This window comes from Ptiloglossa arizonensis, chromosome 7 (assembly GCF_051014685.1).
Source record: "Ptiloglossa arizonensis isolate GNS036 chromosome 7, iyPtiAriz1_principal, whole genome shotgun sequence".
Classification (NCBI taxonomy): domain Eukaryota; kingdom Metazoa; phylum Arthropoda; class Insecta; order Hymenoptera; family Colletidae; genus Ptiloglossa; species Ptiloglossa arizonensis.
Window position 1 is genome coordinate 1362767 of NC_135054.1, and position 22449 is coordinate 1385215.

At 41.4% G+C, this 22449-nt stretch overlaps 2 pseudogenes; one reads left to right on the forward strand and one right to left on the reverse strand.

The window, feature by feature from the left end:
- Positions 1-824: 824 nt before the first annotated feature.
- LOC143149416 (cytochrome c oxidase subunit 1 pseudogene) lies at positions 825-1606 on the forward strand (annotated as a pseudogene).
- A 1674-nt stretch (positions 1607-3280) lies between these two features.
- On the reverse strand, positions 3281-3934 carry LOC143149417 (NADH-ubiquinone oxidoreductase chain 5 pseudogene; annotated as a pseudogene).
- Positions 3935-22449: the final 18515 nt, after the last annotated feature.

Below are 22449 nucleotides of genomic sequence, written 5' to 3' on the forward strand. Positions count from 1 at the left end.
ATAGTCATACTGTTGCACTGGGGAGAGTTTCTACTTTTAGACGCAACAGGAATTTTTCGGATTCGTCTATCCGTTCGCAAGATATGCGAGTTTGGCACAAAGAAATGCATCAAATTTTTCGCACATCTGATGCCCGAAACGAATAACTAGAATGGCCTAGGAGGTAAAACTCATTCGCTTGTAATCACGCGAGTTGCTACTATCAAATGCGAAAGAAATTATTCGGATCCGTCAATAACATCGCGAGATATACGATTTTCGAGCGAAGGAAATTTGTGAATGCCACAAATTTTTCCCACTGTGTATGAGTATTTTGCCCCTAAGCCATTATAGATATTCCTTAAGAGTATCAGAAGAGGGAGAAATTTGTTGCGTTCTCAACTTTCCCTTTGCTTCAAACTCGTATATCTCGCGAAATTGTTCTCTCTGTTCGCAAGTAGAAGCACGACCGATTACGGCGGTATGAGTTCTTTTCCTCTAGGTCATTCTAGTTGTTCATTACGAGCATGAGAAGTGCGAAAAATTTTATGCCTGCTCAACCATTTCTTCGCTCAAAACTCGCATATCTCGCGAACCGGTTGACGAATCCGAAAAATTCATGTTGCCGTTTATATCTTAAATTTTCAATTTAAAATTTTCATTAAATTATGAAAATTAATATTAGTAATTCAAATTTTATACATAAATTTACAATTTACTCCTTTTTCAGGCATAATATTATTATAAAGATTTTAAATTAAAACCACTATTAACCTTCAAATTTAAAAATATGTAGTATATTATAAATCTTAATATATTTTAAAAAATGATTTTATTCTACACACCATAAAAATATTGGTATATTATACTTTTTATCAAGTATATGATCTGGAATAATTGGTTCCTCATTACGAATACTCATTCAAATAGAATTAAGAAGTCCTGGAACATGAATTAAGAATGTTCAAATTTATAACTCAATTGTAACATCTCATGCGTTTGTAATAATTTTTGTTATAGTTATACCATTCATAGATATAGCATTCCCTCGAATAAATAATATAAGATTTTGAATAATCCCACCTTCATTACTTCTTTTACTCCGAAGAATATTATTATTTCCTGGTTCAGGAACTGGACGAACAATTTACCCCCCTTTATCTTTACAACTTTATCGCCCATCACTATCCGTTGATTTAACAAATTTTTCTTTACATATTGCCGGAATCTCCTCAATTATAGGGTTAATTAATTTTGTCGTAACGATTTTAAAAATAAAAAATAATTCTTTAAAATATGACCAAATACCTTTATTTGCATGAGCAGTATTAATTACTAGAATTTTACTTCTTTTATCATTATCTGTTTTAGCAGGAGCTATCACAATATTACTAACAGACCGAAGTTTAAACACCACGTTCTTTGATCCTAAGGAGGAGGGGATCCAATTTTATTCCAACACTTATTCTGATTTTTTGGACACCCTGAAATATATATTTTAATTTTACCGAGATTTGGCCTAATTTTCCATATTATTTTTAATGAAGGAGGAAAAAAAGAAACTTTTGGGAACTTAGGAATAGTATATGCAATACTTGGGATTGGATTTTTAGGATTTATTGTATGAGCTCAGCATATATTTACGGTAGGTTTAGTTGTAGACACTCGAGCTTATTTTACTTCTGCGACAATAATTATTGCGATTCCGATAGGAATTAAAGTATTATATTTAGATGACTAGCCACATATTATGGATCAAAATTTATCATAAACCCATCTATTATTTGATCATTTGGATTTATTTTTTTATTTACAGTAGGAGGATTAACCGGAATCATATTATCAAACTCATCTATTGATATCATTCTCCATGACACATACTATGTAGTAGCTCATTTCCATTGTGCACTATCAATAAGAGCAGTATTCTCTATTATTGCCAGAATAATTCATTGATTCCCTTTATTTACTGGATTAACTTTAAATCGATTTTATTTAAAATCTCAATTTTATATAATATTTATTGGCGTAAATTTAACATTTTTCCCTCACATTTTTTAGAGATAATAGGAATACCTCGTCGTTACTCAGATTATCCAGATTCCTACTATTGTTGAAATTTAATTTCATCAATTGGTTCTGTAATCTCATTTAAAAGAATAATTTTCCTTTTATTTATCATATTAGAAAGATTAATATCTAAACGATTAGCTATATTTAAATTTAATCAATCATCTCTAGAGTGATTGCAAAATTTTCCCCTAAAAGACCATTCATTTCTCTCTATCCCTTTAATTGTTAAAGCATACAAATTTTAGTATGACAGATTAGTGCAGTGAATTTAAGATTCACTTATAAAATTTTATATTTTTATTAAAAATGTCACACTGAAAAATAATAACTTTTCAAAACCCTAACTCACCTTATGCCGATAACTTAAATATTTTTCTTCACTAACTCTCTACTTCTTATTGAATACAAATTCCAATTAATTTTATTCATATCATATTTATAAGAAATGAATATACATATATATAGTATAAATAATATAATTAATTTCGAATTAATAGCTTGATACAACACATATATATATATATATATATATATATATATATATATATATATATATATATATATATAACTTAATTTATAAAGTTACTTACTTATCTTTATACTGAAAATATAATATTTTAATAAACTATATAAACTTGGATATTAGTTAATCTATAACATTTAATTTGCTATTAAAAATTAATTTAATAATTATATCTAATTATTAAATTATAGAAATAAAATGAATTTAATCATTTAAAAAGAGTTAGAAATTTTTCCTTTAGTTTATTCCTGTCTAAAAATACATACTCGTATTATCCTAATATTTTCAATATTATACTTTTTAAGCTATTTAAACAAAATATATTTAATACAAATAAACTTATTAATAATAAAACATATCCATCGTGTTAATAATATTAATTTTGCTTTCATCAATTAACTCATTTAATTTTATTCATTAATAAACATTTAAACCATAAATTAATTCAAATCACCCCTCTTTAGCACACATTTCATATTTATACATCAAATCAAATAAATATCCATAAGAATTTTTAAATAAAAAATTTAAATAAAATATACTTATAATAAACTTTAATAATTTAATCACTAAAATATTTATTTTAAACCTCTTATTAAAAATTATTCTTATTAAACCTCCAATCAAATATAATTTTAACACTATATACTTATCAAAAGATTCTAATATAACTACAAACTTACTCATAAAAATATTTATAAACAATCATCCATAAAAAAGCATAAAAAATAATATCATAAGCATAGCCCCTATTATAAAATTATTTTCCCTAAGATTTATAAAAGGTCCCACATTTAATTCCTTTCTAAATAAATTCAATTAATTAAACGAACTCTTTAACAAATAGTCAAAGAAGTAGAAATATAAACAATTAATATCATTAACAAATTATATTTTTCACTAAAAAAATACTCTAAAAATATATCCTTCGAAAAAAACCCAAATGTAAAAGGGAACCCTATTAAATTTAATATTACTTTAATTAAACCCCCATATTTTCGAATATCTTGATTTCCCATCATTCTATGAATAAAATCACCAGCACACATAAATATATTAGATTTAAATAAAGCATGAATAATCAAATGAAAAAAATCCAACTCTTTATATTCTATTCTTAAAATTATTATTATTATAAAACCTAACTGTCTTAAAGTCGAAAAGGCAATAATTTTTTTTAAATCAAATTCAAAATTTGCTATAAAACCAGCTATTAATATTGTTAACCTAGAAATTATTATTAAATAAAAATTTATCCCATATAATATAATTATCTCATTATATCGAATCAATAAATAAATCTCTGCTGTTACCAAAAGAAGAATAAACTAAAGAAGAAATAGGTGTACGGGCAATCATTGCGGCAGGTAACCAAGAAGAAAAAGGTATTTGAGCCCTTTTAGATATTCCACAAATTAATAATACCAAATTATTAATTTTCTTATTTTACTTATCATCATATAACTCCAAGAACCTCTAACTGAATACAGAACAATTAACATTAATAAGCATACATCACCTACTCGATTACATAAAACCGTTAACATTCCCGAATTTAGCGAAATTGAATTTTGATAATAAATTACTAAACAAAATGAAATTAATCCTAACCCATCGTACCCAACTAAAATACCTAATACTCTGGGACTTATAATTATTACACATATAGACATAATAAATAATAATAACATATACTTAAAACGATTTAATATACTTATCACCTCTTATATAACCTACACTATAAATTAAAACTCTTGAAGAAATGATTAAAACTACTCTTAAATATATTAAACTCATAAAATCTAAATAAATTAAAAAATTTAATTTTATTGAATTTAAATTTATTAATACTCATTCCATAATTAAATCAATTTTTATAATATAAAAATATAATCTTATAAATATTAAACTCAAGCTAACTATAAATATCAAAATAAAATCATACAAACAAAAATTTATAATTTAAAATAATACCGTATATCTTTGATTCCACAAATCAATATTTTTATTAAACTATTTAAACTTAATTACAAACTAATACTATATTTAAAAATATAAAATTCAAAGGAATTCAATAAATTAAAATCACTATATAATTAAATATTGAATATTTCTCTTCATATTTATAATGATAATTACTCTTTCGATGAAAAATATAAATAAATATATACATTAAATACAAAAAATTAGAAAAACACATAACTATTAATAAAATTATCAATATTTTTATCAAATAATTAAATTTATTAATAAGATTACTTCCCCAATTAAATTTAAAGAAATAGGAGCCGATCTATTTGCAATACAAGGTAAAAGTAAAAATATATAAAACATACCCGATGAACATAATCCATGCGCAATTATCACAATATATCCACCAATTATCCCAGTTTTTAAATATCTACAAACCCCTGAGATCAATAACCCTATATGAACAACTGATGAATAAGCAACTATAATCTTTAAATCAATTTGCCGGACACAAACAAACCTTAAAATAACCCTCCCAATTGTTGTTTTTTCTCTTCTCCTCGGATCACTGGAGAAGAGTTCTTGAGTTATTGATCCCCGTACGAGCCCCCAAATAACTGTTGTACTCGTGCGGTATATTGAAGTATATTTAAGAATATTATATATTACAGTGATATTAGTATTAGACGTAGTGTTGGTGATTAGTTTCGCTTTTCACTAAGGTAGATCGACCGCGTATTAAACTAAGCTAACCGTCTTTATGCCCTCGGCACGCGTCTTTACCGTCTTTGTTGCTTAAGTCTTATACCGGTCTTTCGTCTTAGTGTGTCTTTTAATTGTCTCGTCTTATTGCCTTTTTACTCATACTGTCCGCGACACACTCGCCGGACATATTCTCGGCGTCATACTGTGTGTCCCTTAACGTTCTTCTCGCGCTCTATATAGGCGTGCACATTCATTCTCTTTCATTCCAATCCTCAGTCTCTCTCACTTCAGGCAATCGGTCACGTTCGGCTATCCTAATGGTTCGTCTTTTCCAAACACACCTCACTTTCTCCGAGCCACATGTATTCTCTTTCATCCCCATGCATTTTTACGCTCGGTCGTCGCGCAGGACCCCTTGTAAAGGGATACTCGGGCCTAACATAAAAACTAGCGGACAGATCGGCACCAAATGTTTACCCTAACCCAGGTCTGTCCGCACGTGCTATCTTGTTTAGGCCTGCGCTCGAAGCGCATAGTGTTGAAGACCAAAGGGGACAGGGGGTCTCCCTCTTTAACTCCCCTTTTAATTCTTATTGGAATGTCCCGATTCTTTGTTCTGATGTTCGTGTGGCAACCGTCGTACATTTTCTTTATATAATTTATGACGATTGTCGGGACATCCTTCCTCTTAAGCCCGTCTCCTATCGCCTCGTGGGGAATCGTATCGAATGCTTTGGAAATGTCGACGACTGTTACCACTCCGCCATGCTTCTCTTTCATAAGCATAAGAGCCTTGTTAAGAATAGCTATGTTATGCTTGCACCTATCCTCTTTGGTGAAGCCCTTTTGTCTTCTGTGATTCTGAACTTTGCCTCTCAACCTGTGGTCCAACATAGCAGAGTATTATATTCTGCTTATTATCGAGTCAATAGTAATCAGCCTCCAGTTCTTTATATCGACCGCGCTCTTCCCTGGCTTGGAAATGAGCGTGGTCCGATTGGCTCGCCATTGAGTTGAAAATGTTCCGTGCAGCATTAACAGGTTGAAGAGCTTAGTAACCAAATGCAAGGTGCCATTCTTGCGGAGGTGGTTTTTCTTTATGCCGTCGACACCCGCAGCAGCTTCGGCTTTAATCTTTTCCATTTTACCCACCACTTCAGCGATAGTGACAGGCTTCCACATTTCTTCCATTGAAGAAGTGGGCTTGGGCCCCTTCCGAGCTTTGGTAGTTCTGTAGTGGGTCCAACATTCCCTCACAGGTCCTTATAAAGCTGCTTTATGCTTGCTCTATCAGGGAGTTCAACCTGCTCCCTCGCTTCAACAACATTTCCTGCGATCGCCATGCCTATCAACTTGCCTGGACATTTGTTATAGAGTTCTTGGTACCGAGAGAATTTATTTTTATTACGGCAGGTGCGATCGTTTTCCCTTCGTTCGTCTTGGTTTGACGGTCCTCTTTGCCTGGTTTCCGACCTTACACTTGTATCGTCTTTTAATTTCTCGATCAACCTGTCCAGGATGCTCTCGATTTCTGATGGGTTCATTTGACCCCTCATGGCCAACTCTATAATGCTTCGCTCCATCTCGAAGAGCTCGTGATCCAAGTCAAGCGAGTCGGCCGTGATTGCTCTTTGAGAGTAGCTTGCCAGCAATCTTCGCCACTACTCAATGGGGCCTCAACTTGCGCTATTTTTTCGGTTGCCGATTCGTAGGAGTCAGAGTCAGTTCCCTCGGGCTCCTTCTCGACAACCGCATCCACACTCTCGACAGGCAGTCGCCTCCTTTTATCGCTTATTTACCTCAATGTTTTACCCGGTAGGTGTTCGTGGACTTTTACGTTTGGGAATCTATCGTTCCGATAGATTCTGTCCAGTCGAATTAACTCCTGAACTTCATCTTTCGTCTAAGCCGAGGCTCGATTGCTTGGACGGCTAGAGTTGGCTGCCTGCGCCCTTTTTGTGTTTCTCACCATCGGGTGCGCGTATCTTTCATACTGTTACAGCCCTCTTTGAGAGCTGTAAAAGTTCCCACAGGAGGAGCAAACGTGGCTACCCAGCCGTTCTGCTTGACTGGGACCGGCACATTTTGGAAGGTGGCACCTGCAGCCGTGTAGTTTTTTAAATGATTTATTGCAGTGTGCACACCTCCAAAGCACTTTTATTTGCGGGTGCTGCCTTGTCATATGTTCGCTCCAGGCTTTCTACTGTAAGAACCATCTCTTATGAGAGACACACGCCATGCATTTTATCTGCCCATCGAGAGGTAGATCCATTACCACCATCAGTTTATTATCCTGGTCATAGCTTGGGTCGTCAACATTGGCCCTACTATCAGCAGCGGACAAGTCCGCCACGGGGACCCCAGGGCCGGAGGCCCCCGTGTCCGAGGTTCCTTCCATATTAAACATTTCTTAACTGAAATTTTAATCCGGGTACGTCAATTCCAGAATCATAATCAATCGTATACCAGAGACATTGCCATTTCGTCAACCAAGCCACTTTGTGTCTGTTGGTGGCCAGGAGATCACCCCCGCCGATACTTATCATCAGCGGCGTGTTACTTTGTCGGGGTTAATTGTATATGGCTAATGGCTGCTAAAAGCGGCCACTAGCTGTAATCCCAAAAGGGATGTCCACACACTATTATATCTTACACGCTGAGCGCGATATTTCTTAATTAACCCCTTCTGAGGCTTCGTTCCTCCATAGGCACTGGGTACCTTTTTTCGGCGGAGGCCACCTCCAAATCGCTTAACAGACAGTCCTAATACCTAGGCGACCGCTCGTGCTCGGCCAAAGGCTTTGCACTGAGCGATGCGTCTCACTAGCGGGGACAGCTAGTGCCTGGAGTACGCCGAAGTGCACCGGTGCAGGTCACTGTAGAGGCTGATGGCCGTTCTTGACCAGCGAGGATGATCGGCTGGCAACGTGGGTTTCACGCCACTGGGACTCCATTACCCAAAGAGTCCCAACGGTCCTTGCCAGCCCACCCGCCTGGACGTCGTAACGCCAGGATGGGTGCACGTCCCTTCTTCCCAGAACGTTACCCAACGAGCGAGACCCGCTCCACTCGTTGGACGCCCTGGGTATAGACCCAGACAGTTGAAGTTTGTGTTTTTTACACCACTGGATGATCGCTTGTGTGACATTGTTTGCTTTTTCTTCTATTATTTTTCTGGCGTTTCCTGATACCAGAACAAGTAGGTCGTCGGCGTAAGCTAAGGGTTCGTGTCCGAGGCATTTGATGTTGCTGATGATCTCGTCAAAGATCAGGTTCCAGAAGTTTGGGCGGAGTATGGAGCCCTGAGGGCATCCTTTGGTGACTTTCTTTTCAACAAAGGTGTAGTTATTTGTAATTTTTACAGTTCTTCGCATGAGGTAGTCTTTTATCAGCAGATATAGATTCCTAGGGCATTTCCGGAGTTTTAAATCTGACAGTATGTTTTGCCACCATACGTTGTCAAAAGCGCTCGAGATGTCAAATAGTAGGCCAACTACCTGCTTGTGGTTCGAGCTATTGACTACGTGGCGCATGGTTACTAAAGCATCTTCTGTGGATTTGCCTTTCTTGAAGCCAAATCAAGATTCACTGATTGTCCAGTAGGTTGGTAAGTCTGTTTGCGATCAATTTTTCTAAAACTTTATTTAGTATTGGCAGTAAGCAGATCGGTCTGTATGAGCTTGGGTTCGTTTTATCCTTGTTCTCTGATTTGAGTAAGATTTTAATGACGCCTTGTTTCCACTTTTGCGGAAAGACGCCTTGCGTTAGACATTCGTTCATGAGTGCTGTGGTTTTTGTTCCTATATAGGGTCATGCTTTCTTTACTATTTCTGCCTCTAAAAGGTCCAATCCAGGGGTTTTCTTAATTTCTGTTATTTCAAATGGCGGTGTGTCCTCTGTGTCTGGTTGTTCTATGCCACTGTGTTTCTGCCGTCAGGTCGTCGTCCGGGATTAATAATTGAAGCAGGGCGTGTGTCGTCGTTTCCTATGACAAGGACTGGGCGCTCTGGTACTTCACTGTTTCGCAGGCTTTTTCTGATTGTATCTTGTTCATTTGCAATTTGTAGATGATGCCCCACGGATCTGCGTTTCCCTCCTTAGTTACAAATTTTCTCCAGTTTTGTAGTTTTGTTTTCCGTATGCAGGCTATATATTTGTTTCTCAGTGTTCTGTAGTTTTTTCTCAATGTTTCCCGACTGCTTGATGTAACTCGGTTGAACATCCAAAAAGCGTTCAGCCCTCCCGCTGGAACTCGAGTTGATACGATTTTCAGCTCCTTCTTCTTGATTATAGCCATATCAATTAAGTCATTGGCAGAGGGCTTACTCTATACACCGCGGTATGAGAGTGAGACTGATGTGAACTGCACGCTGTCAACGCGGTATTTGTTTTTAATGGCGTCATTCAGGCCTCGATAATATTCAATCTTATTTCTATGTGCCTCAGACAGATCGATGTTTTCGTTAACGATTTGAGCGTCGATTACAATTGCCCTTTCGCCGAGTTTTGCAATCAGGTCAGGCTTCCTGATGCCATCTGATGTGTTGAAGGTTGGCTATTCATCCAGCTCGACAATTTCGATCGGTAATTCGTCCTCTTGTCGTTCTTAATCGACAGGGCATTCCGTTTATTCTGAGCTTCGTCATGTTAACGAAATCCCTTCCGCTCAGGAAGCGGCTACCATCTGTGATCCACTGGTGCTGTTGTGGCACTTTCCTAGACTCTCTAAGAGCCTTACCATCATTGGATGAGTGTAGTATTCTAGCCCATCTACGTTCTAACTTAGTGGCACTGTCCAGATCTTCTTGTCCTTCTAATAGTCTTCGCTTGGCTTTGTTGATTTCCTGGGAAAGGTATGAGGCTGGCTTGTTGTTCTGGTCTTTATTAAGATTTTGCAGCCTTTCCCTTCTTCTTAGAGGCATCAACTATCTCATTGAAGGTACGGATAGGCCACCGTCTTTAACCTTGGCATGAAAATAGGCATTTGGTACATTCTTGGGGAGCCCCAGCCATTTTCTTACAGTTGCCCGCACCATTGTGTCAATTTTTTTAAGTTTACTGAGGATGGTATTTCCCGGGGTTAGTAGGTGGTACAGACTCGGTTGTACCATTATTGTCAGAGCAAACAATCGTTGTTGGGGTTTTAGTGGAGCTTTAGTTAGTTTGACCAGTGCCGTTTTCAGATGGTCGTCTTCGTGGCCTATAGAGCGTCCTTCAGGTGTAAAAGGAACGCCTGAGAATTTCCACTCATCAGCTCGTTTTATTGATGGCATTGCTTGCCCGTCACAGTAGAACTTTTGTCTGCCATCAACCACCGTTTTCTTTTCATGTGGCATGTTCTTGATGGCAACGGTGAATGACTTTATCTTTACACCGTGCCAGGTAGCTGGAAGCCAGGTCCGATATTAGTTGTAGCCCATGAGGTGTAGATGTAATAAACACAATGTCGTCCGCAAAAGCGAACGCGTTGAAGCGGTTTCCGCATACTTTAACCCCAACCTCAGGTGTAATGGCTCTTAAGAGCGTGTCTATCACCAGGTTAAAAATTATTGGTGATAGTGGGTGTCCTTGTTTTACCCCACATGTGGGGTGTATTGGCCTAGACTCCCAGCCATCGCACACTAGTTTTATAATACTTCTTGCATATACATCCATCACATATTCGATCATTGGGGTCGGAACCCCTTTGATGGTCAATGTGTCCTTGATGGTGTTATGTGACACGGAATCGAAAGCCTTAGCTATGACAATAGAGGCTACGAAGGTGCTTTTAAAGTTTCGGCGGTGGTATCTTAGGACCATATCTAGGTCAAATATGTTTTCTGAGCATCCGTCCATTGGGACGAACGCTTTCTATCTTTTATCTAAGTTCATAAGTCGCATTAGGCGCCTAGCCAGCAATTTGTGGTACGTCCTTGTTATTACGGAGGACACCGTAATCGGTCTGTAATCTCCAGACTCAGAGGCGCCATCCTTTTTGGGAATCAAGGTGGTCTTTGATTCCAGCAGGTGTTTTGGGAGCTTGCCACATAGCAAGAATAGGTTGAATATTCTTGCTAGGATCTGGGTAGGCATGGCCTTCAGCTGGCGAGCTGAGAGTCCATCTGGACCTAGAGAGGAAGTCATTTCTGGGTAGGCTTCATAGACTTCATGTGATTCAATAGGTGTCCAAAGTGCGCTAATTTCTTGTGCCTTAGTGTTTGCACCTGGCGACTGGTCAGCCCCACCAGTCATGACCGCATGCCAGAACGGAACCATTTCGTCTATAGCTGGTGTTGATTTAGACGTTTTATCCTTTAGGATTTTACGGAGGTAGTTGCATGGGTTCTTCTTCCATGCCCGTTATATTAGCGCATATTCTTTTCGTTTTGCGCATCTCCGTGTTAGGACTTTATCTGGTTTGGCCGCTAGGTTTGGTTTTCCTCGTTTAGGTGGTAAAGGGAATACTTTCAGCAGATAGATCTCGAGCTCTCCAGAGATTCTATTTCTGTCCCAGCTCAAGACATTTTTGCATATTCGATCTAGGTGGTCTACGTGGAACTCTGCGCCCTCCCTCAGAGGTTCTCGCCCCCATTTTGGCGAGCAGGTCGCTTAGTTCAGCTGCCAGGGCATTCCCGTCTAGGAGGTGTTCGATTGGTTCCACCTGTTGGTTCGGTAGATCATTGGTACCACTATTTTGGTCGTTTCGAAATTCTTGTATGAATTGCTACACCATGTCCTTATGCTGCTAGTAGCGTCTTCGCGCTTTGATTGATTTAAGGGTGCGGTTAGGAAAATAAGATGTTAATGCCTGGTTTAAGAATCTTTCGCCATTTATTGAGAGGTGCGCTTCCTGACGTGCCAGAAGCGCTGCCTCTTCTGCACTCCACGGTGCCTTTTTGTTGACGATGGCTTGTGCGTGCTACTTATCATGCCAGTTCTTATGAGCTTCCTGTTCGTGTACTCCTCTTCCTCTAGAGGTTGTAAATGTTCGATTGCAGCATTCCATTCTGCACTGGTAGGTTTCAGCAGAGTCAGATACAGATTTGCTGGTTTTAGAAGTCGGGCCGGACAAACCTGAGGGCTCGCTAGCAGTAGTATTAATGTTTTCATCCGAGGTTTTGTTACTGTGATTTGGGCCGCCTTAATACAGTTGAGTGGCAGTTTTTAGTCCCCCCTGGGGGAGGGGGGAGGTACTGATGGCGAGAACCACTAAGAGGTAACTGCTTGCTAAACTAAGACTCTTATGACTGATCTCGAATACTAGGAAGGTTGCCCAACCTGACACCTCAAACGACCGCCTACAGGGCCTGACGGCTTAAGATAGTCATAGTTACTCCCGCCGTTTACCCGCACTTTTTTGAATTTCTTCACGTTGATATTCAGAGCACTGGGCAGAAATCACATTGCGTCAACCTTCTTGGGGGCCATCGCAATGCTTTGTTTTAATTAGACAGTCGGATTCCCCTAGTCCGTGCCAGTTCTGAGCTAAGTGTTGAATGACGGCCGAAGAAACGACCGCGACGACATAACCGCCACGGAAGCTCCGCAGCAAGGAAGATCCGTGAGAGACCAAGGCATGGGACCGAGATCGAAATCACGTGCTCTTCGCGTTCGAAATCCTATCTCCCTGCTAGAGGTTTCCAGGGAACTCGAACGCTTATACAGAAAAGAAACCTCTTCCCGGATCTCCCGACGGCGTCTCCAGGTCATTTTGGGTTACCCCGACGAACACTCTTACGAGGGCCCGAATGGTAAGCGGTTCCGCTGCCGGGTTCTGGAATAGAAACCGGATTCCCTTTCGCCCAATGGGTGTGTATCTCTTTTATATATTTCTGTTTATATGATGCTGCATTATTTTGGGACACCTCATCTGCATAGGATTTCTCTTAGGGCTTAGGATCGACTGACTCGTGTGCAATGGCTGTTCACACGAAACCCTTCTCCACGTCAGTCCTCCAGGGCCTCGTTGGAGTATTTCCTACTGCCACCAAGATCTGCACCGACTGTGGCTCCAGGCAGGCTTACGCCCAGACCCTTCTGTACACACCGCCGCGACCCTCCTACTCGTCAGGGTTTTGTGGAGGACGGTCACCCGGAAGTGACACGTCCCTCCTCACTTTCAGCTGACGGCGGAGTATAGGCGCGACGCTTCAGCGCCATTCATTTTCAGGGCTAGTTGCTTCGGCAGGTGAGTTGTTACACACTCCTTAGCGGATTCCGACTTCCATAGCCACCGTTTTTCCACCCATAAGCGTCGACTTAGGCACCTTAACTCTGCATTTGGTTCATCCCACAGCGCCAGTTCTGCTTACTAAAATTGGCCCACTTGGCACTCTGATTCAAAATATCTCGTGGCTTCATGATCCAAGCAAGCCAAAGATCTTACCCATTTAAAGTTCAAGAATAGGTTGAGGTCGTTTCGGCCCCAATGCCTCTAATCATTCGCCTTACCAGATGAAACTCGCATGCGTTCGCGGAGGAACGAGCGAGTGCCAACTATTCTGAGTTCGATTAGTTTTTCGCCCCTATACCCAGTTCCGACGATCGATTTGCACGTCAGAATCGCTACGGACCTCCACCAGGGTTTTCCCTGACTTCGTCCTAACCAGGCATAGTTCACCATCTTTCGGATCCCAACGTGTACGCTCTGGGTGCGCCTCTTCTCGCAATGAGAACGAGACGTCCCGGGAGTGCGAGGCCGATACGTAAGCGGCCCATCCTCCCTTGGTCGACGCAAGGCCGACTTTTAGGTTTACTTCTCCCAATGACTCGCGCACATGTTAGACTCCTTGGTCCGTGTTTCAAGACGGGTCCTGAGAGTACCCAAAGCAGTAGCGTTGCCAACCGGTAATTCAAAGCTTGGCCAGTCCAAGGACACCGCCTGCTAACAGCTGGCCAGGCCCGGGGACGGCATTCAGATCCGTCGTCTTCGGGTAAACTGTCCGAACTTGTGGCGGGCCCGACGCACACACATTCAAGAATGGATTGGTTGCGGCCCGATACCGTCAGAGTATCGTCGTGCAGTCGGTCAGGCGATCGAGCCTCTGCCGCGAGCGTACGAAGGCGCCGCGACAGGCAATGCAGCTCAGGCCGTAGACCGACACACAACGGGTTGCGACGTTCTACTAAGGAAGAAGTGTACGACTACGTTGCCGGACCTTACCCGAAGGTGGTGTAACCCCTTCGTGGGACCAGGAGGACGCGCAGGACTTTTCTTTTGCCTGGCAGTCGTGTCTGTTGCCCCTAGCTTTGCAGTTTGATCAGACCGGGCTTTCTCAAGCTCTTACAGGAGCTAATGGTGTGTCCACCTCCAATACAATATCCGCAGACTTCTTTCATTTTGCAGTATTTGACTATGTGACCAAACTCCTGACACTTAAAGCATCGAGCCACCGCAATGTAGTCCTGCACACGGCAAGAGGACCATCCGATGTAAACTTGGCCTCTCTCTTTGAGCCGCAGGCGAACCTGCGTGCTATACTCAATGACCCAATTGGTCGTCTTTGTATTATTCGCTTTGGATCCGGTTGTAAATCGGACTTTCAAGGCAGATGACACTTCCACATGTGTCATTTCTGTGAGGTTTTGTTTCCAAATACTGGATACAACCTCTTCTTTGGTGACCTTTCGAGGAACGTCGTACACTATCAGTGTATGCTTCCTCTTTGTTTGTAGGGAAACTGAAAGTCCCACTCCTTTCAGTTCCGTCGATTTTGTGAAGACCTTCAGGTCTTCTTCGCGTTCCGTCTCGACGACTATGCCACCTGAGTGGATGCGTCGGACCGCTGTAACGCGGATCTTTGCCTTGGTAGTTTTGACAAAGCGACAAAACAGTGTGCTTGGTGATGTCACTGTTCTGTTTCTTTCCCTTCAGCGGGAATATGTGCACCGCGTTTCGGGGTGGCACCACCGTGTCTGGAGACAGACTTCCTGCAGACTTCGCATCTGGGCGGCAAGCCGCCTTCAGCGTCCTCTGCGCCACGCTCTGTACGGCTACCTTGAGGGACTCCTTGGAGTCCTTACGCACCGCGACGGGCTGTCCTTCTAGGAAACTGTTGCGTATCAACAGTTCCTGAACAAGCTCGTAGAGCACAGATGTTTGGCCGATGACCCGGTTACCGACCTCCTTTGTCACCTTCAACTCAGGTCTAAGGCAGAAGATCCGGACATCCGTGATCACGGTAGAGACTTCGTCTCGAATGAGATCGAGAGGCCTTATTTTGGGCCCAGATACCGCCTCCGTCTGTATCTTGCCCCGTTTTTCCGAGGCTGGTTTGCCTGGTATGGCTTTGCGGCCGACTTCTTCTTTCTGAAGACCGTGATCTAGTTCCCAGACTTCACATTCGGGGCCGGTGGGGTTTTCCCGTGGGCATCCGACTTTTCTTGAGCGCTGGGCTTTACGGCCCGTGACTCCTTTGTTGGATTTTTACGGATGGCTTCACCCGGTCCATCTTTCTTTTGCGGCGCGGCCGCGTTTTTTGTTTCCTGAGGCGCGAGTGGTGCGGGGGTTTTCTCAACCGTAGGCTTCGCCTTACCCCGTGGAATTTTGCTAGGGGAGGAGTGATGTTTCTCCTCCTACCTAGGTCCCTTCTTTTTCAATTGTGGAGATGATGCGCCGGGATCCCCTGTATCACCGACCTCCTTCTTTAGTTCCGCTTCGCTCTTCAGAACCTGAAGAACGGCAACGGGTTGGTCCGATTTTTGTGTTTTAGTTTCCATGTTGTGGTTCTCTTCTTCATCCCGCTGCATGTCCCAGCCTCCGCGGACCCTCTAATGGAACCTGGATCTGCCAGGTTAGGATATTACCCAATATATAGTCAGCGTTCCAAGGCCGACCGGGTCTCCCCGGACTCCAAGGTCCACATCCTCGCCCAATATAGAACCCACTCGCCGAGGCGTATGCTCGTTCCAAGCCGATTGACTAGGCACAGAGCTGCTTTTCTCGCCTAGCCGCCCGTCTAATTGAAGCAGTGGCCAAAGATACGTGTTGAGTACACACTTTTTCGCAGGACAGGGCCCCTTCAGATCCCAGGATCCGCCTTTCCGATGACACGGATCGCCCCGCACGGCAAACACGAGGGAGACAAACCTCAGCAGTTGGCCCCTCTGCTTCGCTACGTTCGATTTAACTCACCCGTTGAAACGGGATCCCCAGTGGGACCGCGCGGAGGTACGCAACGTAACTTGGACATGACCTTGGGCATCATATCCTTAGTAAAACGGCCAGGGCTGGGGACCATCGACCCTTAGCTCACCTGAGTCCGAGCCCAAACTTTTGCTCGTTTGTTTCATAAATTTGTTGCTTTCCCGATTGCCAGCGACGAGTTTGCTGTTTTTCAGCGTGACAGGTGTTCGATCGATTTTTACTCGCCGTGGCGCCTTCACTTGCTGCGCACTCTTTCCACTGTGTTTGTAGATGTTTCTTGGTGGGAGTATGCAGCGTCTGATCGAGTGGTTTCGTTACTGCCGAAGCCGGTGCCAGCTCCGGCTCGGTTTGAGCATGTTTGGACCGTAATGGACGATTTTTGGACTTTTAGCGAGCCAGGGGCTGTTCTACCGCCGCTCTTGAAACCCCGAGTCCCGGTCTCCGTTGTTGATACGTTATTGACTGGGCCCTTGCATTACTCTCCACCGTAACTGTTAAGCAGCATCATGTCAATAAAATAAAAAAATATTTTGTTTATAGACTTTTTTGCACTTTCGCATAGTGTGAAATTTGCTTAACATTTGGTCGCCAACATTAACTCCAGCCATGTATTGATTGTAATCAATTACTGCGGTTGGTTTTAAACTCTTTTGTCCAGTATATCAGTTTCGTTTCCCTGTTTCAGCAAAATCTAAATCGTGGATAGTAGTTAGTATAACGACATCTTTCTTATCCTTCCACTTTATCGCCGCTATTTCTTCTGTAAAAAATATAACGGCTTCTCCCTTTTGTAATTGGTGTGATTTTAATTGCGGAGGCATACCTTTTCTATTTATTCTCGTTGTTCCACATACATTTATTTTCATATTATATAATTCTCGGTATAATGTTGGTGAACTGTACCAATTATCAATGAATAAGCAATACCCCTTGTGCAATAATTCACTCTCTTTCAACAAATTAGTATGTGGCGGCACTACCCACGCTTGCTGCCAGAGGGAAACTCACCACCAACCGTTTCCCGCAAGTTCCCGTACCTGCTCCGATCGCTATATATACGACCTCTTACCGATCTTCCAATGTCCCGGCGTATAAGGCAGGGCCTGCTAGGATGCCTTACTGACGAGTCCACTAGCAGGCCCGGGATGAAACGCTTCTCCCCACTTCCTTATACCTTCCGTTCTTACTTCCTCAAACATCTTCGAATTTAACCGCCGCCAAAAGTACAACATTTCTGCTAGCAGATCCTGAGTCAGTTTTATCTTTTCCTGTATACATATTAAAATTGTGTATGTATCGCGATTGCGAATCACAGAGTTTATAAAACTTGAACACCAAATCTCGCACGTTTTGTTCGAATAAATTGTATATAATGCAAACGACTTCTACATGATATCCGTGATTCATCAATGGAAATGTTTACTATTTCAGTAACTTCTCGAATTTTTATTAGTGGATCATTAGGAGTATTTGTACTAGAAAAGTGTAAATTTTTGGAGGTAGAAATAAATCAGTTACGGCTCATAATATTCTTAAAATACGAAGTTTCTATACTTTTATCAGTAGTCCAATAGCTTTGAATCGTGGGCTTAGAAACTAGACTCATTAAAATATTTAAAGCAACAAATACTTTTAATTCGTCCTCTTCAAGAGGTATAAACTCTGCGTCGCTTATGCCGTATTTATTTATTTCCGTCATTATTTTTGTTATTAACTCTTTGGCGGCTCTATGGTCGAATGTAGGAGAAGGGAGAGGGGATAGCGTTTCATCCCGGGCCTGCTAGTAGACTCGTCAGTAAGGCATCCTAGCAGGTCCTGCCTTATACGCCGGGACATTTGGAGATCGGTAAGGGATCGTATATATACTGATCGGAGCAGGTACGGGAACTTGCGGGAAACGGTTGGTGGTGAGTTTCTCTCTGGTGGCAAGTGTGGGTAGCGCCGCCACAATTCCTTGTTAAAAAATAATTCAAAAACCGCCCTTCTCGACAAACCTCGTGTATTTACGGTTGCTCCACCTCCACTTGAAAAATCATGTATAATAGGAGTATGATTTTCAACTTTCCACACGTACTTTTGATTTATAAAACTGCTGCACTGTTCATTTTCACTATCATCACTTGAAATTCTCCGGCAACATTTTTTATGACGTTTCTCAAAATTGAAAAATAACAAGGCTCCTGGGATCGATGGTTTCAAATCAGAAATAATAAAGAAATTATGGCATAATAATAAAAATATAATATATAATTTGATTAATAACTGCTTTAGATCTGCATGCTTTCCTCAAAAGTGAAAAAGTGCTAATTTAAAAATAATTTTGAAAGATAAGACCAAGAATAGGAAAATGATTAACTCATACAGACCCATTGCTCTTATCCCTACAATGAGTAAAGTTTATGAACGTATAATAATTGAACGAGTTCAAGAAAAGTATATAGAAAAAGGATTACAAAGCAACAAGCAGGTTGGTTTCAGAAAAGGGAAATCAACAGAAGATGCTATTACACAATTTAGAAGAGGAATTGCAATATCAGATAATAAGCTAATTGTTGCGCTATTCATAGATATTGAAGGTGCGTTTGATAATCTTTGGTGGCCCGGAATAAAAGCCAGACTCATAAAGGTTGAATGCAGTAGCACTATACTCGCTATAATAGACAATTACTTTGCTGGAAGAAAAATGATTATAAGAACAAAATTCAGTGAGTATGCGCGACAAATGGAAAAAGGGTGGTGTTCCTATTCAAAGGAAATTCTAGATCGGACATAGAAAATATAGCAAATAAAGCATTGGAAATTTTAAACAATTGATGAGGAGTCCATAAACTAAAAGTATCTATGCCAAAAACAGTTGTCTTACTAATGAAAGGCAAATTAAGTAGAGAGAGGATGACAATATTAAAAATAAATGATATTAATGTCAAATTCAAAACGCAAATAAGATACTTAGACGTAATAATAGATGGAAAGTTAAATTTTATAATACATGCAAAATACATCCGAGATAAGCTAATAAAATTTGTAATGTCTATAAAAAGACTTGCAAATGAACATTGGGGACTGAAGACATAATGCATAGCTTGTTGTAGTATCAACAAATGTATAAAGCTGTTGTAGTATCAATAGTAACATACTGTGTTTCGACGTGGTATGATAAAGTTGAACATTCCTTTGCAAGGAGACACTTGTCAGCGGCACAAAAAAGCATGTTGTTGGCTCTCACAAGAGCGTGTAGGACCATGGCTACAAATGCCATGCAAATAATAAGTGGCCTATTACCATTTGACATACAGGTCATACAATGTGGAACAATAAATAGGGTGAGAAAAAATCTATCGACAACATGGACGAACTATTATTAATTTTACAGCAGAACGAAGATGGTTCAAACTTGGAAGATTTTGTACGTATATTATAACAGGATATGGATCAATCAACGAATCACTGTATCGAAGAGGTGCTATAAATACACCATTTTGTTCAATGTGTAATAAAGAAATACTGGAAACACTCGACTGTATGAGTGTGAATCATACAATGCAATAAGATATGAACATCTGATCCAAAATAGAACAAAAGAAGAGAAGCTCATAGACATGGAAGATAACTATATGAGATTTATACAATATATAAACGAAGTATATAATGTACAAAATACCTGAAAAATTGAGATGAAAGTAGCAGTGGTCTGCCTCCTCGTGACAGGGACGAAAACAGCAGGATGAATCCTGACGGCTAAATGACCAATAAATAAAAACAAACAAAGAACAAGAAATAAGACCCAAGAACAAAAGAGATACAAGGTAGCAATGAGTGGAAGCTCAAGCTACAAATAAAAGAGAAATAAATGAAAAAAAAAATGTCCCTATCTATTTTCTAGCGAAACCACTACCAAGGGACCGGGCTTGGAAAAATTAGCGGGGAAAGAAGACCCTGTTGAGCTTGACTCTAGTCCAGCATTGTAAGGAGACGTGATGGGTGTAGCATAAGTGGGAGATGGCAATATCGCCGGTAAAATACCACTACTTTCATCGTTTCTTTACTTACTCGGTTGGGCGGAGCGCGTGCACCGAGGTCTTCGACCCGGTTGTCACGGTGTTCTAGAGCCAAGCGTGTAAGAGTGGTGTGAGGAATTCGTGGCCGATCGCCAACAATACTCCCGCACGATCCGATTCGAGGACACTGCCAGGCGGGGAGTTTAACTGGGGCGGTACATCTGTCAAAGAATAACGCAGGTGTCCTAAGGTCAGCTCAGCGAGGACAGAAACCTCGCGTAGAGCAAAAGGGCAAAAGCTGACTTGATTTCGATGTTCAGTACACATAGAGACTGCGAAAGCATGGCCTATCGATCTTTTGGCTTGAAGAGTTTTCAGCAAGAGGTGTCAGAAAGTTATCAATTCCTGCTGATCAGCTTCACCCTCTCCCTTACGTTGTATATAGGGTATGTAGCTGCTCGTGGTAGATCACGAAGATCTTTCGAGCATTGAGTGTGTTTGCACGATGGTGCCGACTATAAGTTACTCGAAGGACCACCTTCCCGTTGGAAGGACTAACTGTTGTTGATCGTTGTCCGATGGGCTGGACCAATGTAGGTTGTAATGCCGCCTTCGAGGTCTCCGCCGCTTGCTGCTCTCACGTCCAGGGGGGTGTTGAGCGTTGTCCTCACACACGGCGCCTCACTGGATGTACAAGCCGGCTGCCGAACTTCCTCGAAGGTCCAAGATTACGTCGAAGCTCGAGGAATTGCTGGTAATTCCCTCGAGGAGTGCAAGTTCTTTATGGGAACTAACGCAGGAAGCTTCACACGTCAATCCGTGCGTTCAGGCCAAACTCTAGCCGTGGTCTCTTAGCTGTATACTCTTGGCTGTACTCTGTACAGCCTAGCCGTAGACCCTTGGCTGTATTGTCTTGGTAGTATCCTGTACACTGATCTAAAACTTCTCGGGTCAGTGCAAACGTCGCCTCGGTTCGCCCTACTCCCTTAATCAAGGGTGGGTGGCGACGAATGACTGACCAATTACGGCGGGTCCTAGTCCCGCCGAATCTAAGACATGCCCATCGCTATGGAGCTTAGGTGGGGGCGTCGCGACGTAGACAGGGTGTCCAAACCCCTGCAGGCCTGGGCTGGAATTTTCCAGCATCTCGAATGACGCAACAAGGCCGCGCTGGGGCCTCGCGTGCCAGACTGTGCAGAGGGTCCCTGTCCAAGTGCTTGCAGTGTTTTATGACGGGAAATAGCCATCACTTGCTCCGTGCCTCGAGTTGAAGAACAAATAAACTGACCCTCGGTGAGTACCCTTGCCGTAGCCATGTGGACAATTTCTCTAACAAACCCGAAGCACGGACCCGCCATAAAACGCAACTGCAAGCCTCTACAGGGTAGATTAAACTAAAATGTTAAATGAGAACGGACAGGACGAGCACACACTTTGGGCACACAGCAGCGTGTTGTAGGATACTAGCTACGCGGTGGTGTGCCTTACGCCTCGATAGCTGAAGATTTTTGGTCCGGACCGATGTCACCGAGACGCAATACGCCGCCGGGACTTTGAAATTTTCAACATCTATCGCAACAAATTTGTCGCATTTCTGATGCTCTAAATGAATATCTATAATGGCCTAGGGGGAAAAAACAAAGACCGTTGTAATCGCGCGAGTTCCTACTTTCAAGTGCAAAAGGAATTGTTCGAATTCGTCAATAATTTCGCGAGATATACGAGTTTGAAGCGAAGGGAAAGTTGAGAACACAACAAATTTTTGCCGCATCTGATGCTCTTGTAACCCTACCAGAGCACTGATAACCGAAATTCCTTTTGCACACGTTCCCATAACAACGTATAACACTCTTTCCGTTCCCATAATAACGCACGTATGACACTCCTTACATAACGCATGACACTCAGAACAAAGGAATGAACAGATATAAAAACCCGATCCATAAGAGGCAGTTCAGTCTCGACCTATGATTCGATGCGAACGAATCTATGACCAACAGTACGGTAATTGTAATTATAGTGTAAAACAAGTGAAAATAATAAAGAGTTCGTCTCCTGTTGGAGATCAACAT